Below are 4,035 nucleotides of genomic sequence, written 5' to 3' on the forward strand. Positions count from 1 at the left end.
CAGTAAGGACTGGTGAGATGATGGTGAACTTGTACGCAAAACTGCCTCGTGCACACCTCCTTTCCACTGGCACATCTATCAAAGGTGCATCGCTTGCATGGTTATTAGTTATTTTAAAATTATAGGCCTAAAAGATCGCTCGGGTCACATCAGATAACCATGAAGGATGCGTGCTAGTCGCCAACAGCGCATTTTCCACCGGAGTGCACGTTTCCCGCTTACTGCTGTTAGTTTCCATCATGGGAGCTGATTTTCGACTCGCAGCGGCCGCTCGTGGCGGAGCAGAGGCCCGAGTCGGGTTTTCCAGACGGTCCTCTTGACAGACGCCTGGTCGTTCTCCCACGGAGCCATCTGCTGGGCTTGATCCACCCAGCGTCCGGTTAGCAGCCGAGCACGGAACGCACGCTCTGGCTAGCCGACCTTTTGTCACTTTGGTCCATGGGGGTATTCCTAGTACTTCTTGCTATCGGGCCCATTAGTCCTAAGAACTTTTAATTGATTGATTAATTTAATGGCATTTTAATGAATTTAATTAATTAATTAAAATGCCTTTTAATTAATTAATTTAATTGCCATATTGAAGCCGTGTTATGGCAGGGGATGGGGTGTGTGTGTGTGATGGTTGTTTTCGGGTTAACTGTCTCACAACACACTCCTTAGACGTGGATGCAGATGGAATTGAGCCTAGCTCTGCATGGTGATCTGATCGCCACTCCCGCCCCTACCCGAACCCCCTGCAACACACACAGCACTCAGCGGACCCTCAGTTTAAACGCAATCAAAGGCCTCCCTATCATTGGATCGCTGCCTCCTGAGTTCCCTCACCTCCAAAGCCCTCTGAGGCGCCATTCTTCTCTGCCCAGAACCCCTGGGACTGCTGTGTGATCCAAGGACAAGTTGCAACATCCTGCAGCATCAAGCTACCGCTATTTGTCCAAGGCCACCATGGGGACAGTACCTTTGTTGAGGACAAGGCCAGTGTTTGCTTTCTCTGCGAGGATTTGGCGTGTCTCTGTGTTCTGGAGGGACAACCACGTACCTGTGAGTAAAATCTTTACAAGCAGCCATGGCGGGCACGTTCAGAACATAGGGCCCAAGGGCGAACACTGCACAAAGCCAACTGTACAGCTGCTCAGACCGACTGCATGACACCTGCAAGGTGAAAACCTGTAGGGCCTGGCCCCACCTAAAACTTCCACCTCATATTTGGTGAGCCAAACCAAGGGCCTCTCTTTATCTCTTTCTCAAGGTTCCTTGCAAATGCCCCAGAACCTAAGACTCCTCTAAATTGACGTCACTCGCTCCCTATAGCACCGCCCCACTCTTCCCTATGGGGAAGGGCGGTGTGCAGTGAGGGTTCCTGCAGCCACCTCAGCCCCAGAGGGACCAGACAAGGAAGGAGCAGGTTTAAGCAGCCATACTAGTCTGCAGAAGAAATGCTCTTCTGGACAGCAGGGGGGAGAGTAGGTCTTTGCCCCGTCTTTATATAGAAGGAAATAGAAGGGTAGAAAATGACAACGCCACCAACATAAGCCAATGCCCCTGACTTAAGACATGTCACTGTTTCCTGTATCACCAAGGCAGAAAGGAAAGGGGAAAAAAAAGACTGTTCTTTTTAAAAAAATCATTGTATTGGGGGCTCTTACAGCTCTTATCACAATCCATACATTCATCCATGTGTCAAGCACATTTGTACATGTGTTGCCATCATTATTTTCTTTCTTTTGTTGTCATCATCAATTTCAAAACATTTTTTCCTACTTGAGCCCTTGGTAACAGCTCATTCCCCCACCCTCCCACTCTTCCTCCCACATGATGATCCTTTGATAATTTATAAAAAAATTTTTTTTTCATGTCTCCCACCAACCATTGCTTCCCTTCACCCATGTTTTTGTTTTTCATTCCCCCTGGGTGTGTGTTATATGTCAATCACTGTGGTTGGTTCCCCCTTTTCCCCCCCACCTTCCCTTTACCCTCCTGGTATTGCTATTCTTATTATTGGTCCTGAGCAAAAGACTGTTTTTTTGGTTTTTTAATCATTTTAATGGGGACTGGTACGACTCATCACAATCCATACATCCATCCACGGAGTCAAGCAAAAGACCGTTCTTGACACCATGTCATGCCATACGCTGTAAGACACATGTTAATTAGAAAGAAGTCTAAAATGAGGGGTGAAAGTGAATCTTAGAGCCAATCAAATATTATAGTAATAATATTGATAGATAAAATTTAGGAGTAGTTACTATGTTCCCAATACTGTTTTAGCTCTTTCCTCAAATTGTCTCCTTACTCACACAAGAGTCTTATGAAGACAGGCATTATGTTTATCCCCGCTTCACAAAAGGAAAGGGAAGGGATCACACTCCGGCTGAACGGTTTCACTGTCTAATATCTCTGTGACCAGGGGCAAGTTACTAACTGTCCTTCTATTTTCTCCCCTTAGCTCCGGAAAGTATGGGGGGCGGGCAGCGGGGGAATTTATGTAGAAGAAAGAAGGGTAGTAAATCGTGCATCATCCTACACAAAAGACAACATCCCTAGAGGAAATATGACACTGTTCCATCAGTATTTAACAAAAATTGTCTGAGATTCTTGGTGATCACTATTTTTGAAGCAGTATTTTTTCACAGAACTGACTGGAATTATCTTTTAAAAAGTCACCTGAGCAGGGGAGATACCATGATCATGAAGGTGGTTTTCCCAGGGCGAGGCTTATCCATTGCACTCCAGATGTGCTGACCCCTGCGATTTCCCCAAATGTGGGAAACTCGACTGCATAATTTGTGGTAGTGGGGGACTGCGTTTGCGCTATCCCCTAAAAAAAAAAAAAGTCACCTGAGAACCCAGGACAGATGATCCCTTCAGGACCAGTGGTGAGAGCGGCGATATCAGGAGGGTGGAGGGAGGGTCGGGTGGAAAGGGGGAACTGATTACAGGGATCTACATATAACCTCCTCCCTGGGGAATAGACAACAGAAAAGTGGGTGAAGGGAGACGTTGGACAGTGTAAGACATGACAAACTAATAATTTATAAATTATCAAGGGTTCATGAGGGAGGGGGGAGCAGGAAGGGAGGGGAAAATGAGGAGCTGATGCCAGGAGCTTATGTGGAGAGCAAATGTTTTGAGAATGATGAGGGCAATGAATGTACAGATGTGCTTTACACAATTGATGTAGGTATGGATTGTGATAAGAATTGTATGAGCCACAATAAAATGATTAAAGAAATGTCACCTGAAACTTCTGTCCAGTTCTCTAAAGCAGACCTACTGTGGGTCCTTGGGGTGCAAAGGCTTTTGTTGGGTGCCTCAGGCTTCGTTTGTCCTTTAATGGGTCAAAGCAGGCCTTTCTCTGGTTTGCCTCATTTTCATCTGGTGTTTAAGAACGCCAGCCAGTAGTGTGCTTCTTGTGTGGGTGCCTAGTGTCGCTCTCCAGCCCTAGACACAGTAACACGATTCTGCTGAATTCTTGCAGAAAATAACCCCAGCCCTCTGGAGACACCATATGGCACGCGATCAGCTTCATCACAAACGCTTGACTTGAATTTCTGGGCAGACTGCAGCCTCAGAGGATAAAGCTCTTCCAGGCCCAGGGAGCATTTTCAGTTGCTGGTAACTGGATTCAATGCCTGTCCGCAGGTGGGAGATTAGCCATCAGCCCTCCCTAAGGAGGGTTTGGCACTCCAGAATGCAGAGACGTCTTAAAGCTTCTGCAAAACAAAGTTAAGAAACTTTAATGTTGTAGGGATTTCCTATACTTATGACATCAGCCATTCACACACCCAGAAAACCGAGACAATGGAATGCAGATTTGCCAATGTTTTCACACATGCATTGAAACTATTATGCTGATATTTAGAATCTTTCTACCACAAATCCACAGAGCGGGAAATCAATGTAGTGTGTTATTGGATCAGGACTGTCCAAGACTTCCATGTATGACTGGGAAAGGTTTCATTTTCTCTTCTTGGAGGTGCTGAAGGGAGCAGGGCTTGGCTGTCTTCTCAAAGACTTGGAGGTTTGGTGTTGAAG

The 4,035-nt window shown here is 46.2% G+C and overlaps 1 non-coding gene across 1 annotated transcript; it reads left to right on the forward strand.

Annotated features, from left to right (window-relative positions):
• The first annotated feature begins 2,656 nt into the window (after window positions 1–2,656).
• LOC142441671 (U1 spliceosomal RNA) lies at window positions 2,657–2,821 on the forward strand. The gene has a single exon (XR_012783028.1). It is a non-coding gene; the product is annotated as a U1 spliceosomal RNA (small nuclear RNA).
• Window positions 2,822–4,035: the final 1,214 nt, after the last annotated feature.

Source organism: Tenrec ecaudatus, chromosome 2, assembly GCF_050624435.1.
Source record: "Tenrec ecaudatus isolate mTenEca1 chromosome 2, mTenEca1.hap1, whole genome shotgun sequence".
In the NCBI taxonomy this organism is placed as follows: Eukaryota; Metazoa; Chordata; class Mammalia; order Afrosoricida; family Tenrecidae; genus Tenrec; species Tenrec ecaudatus.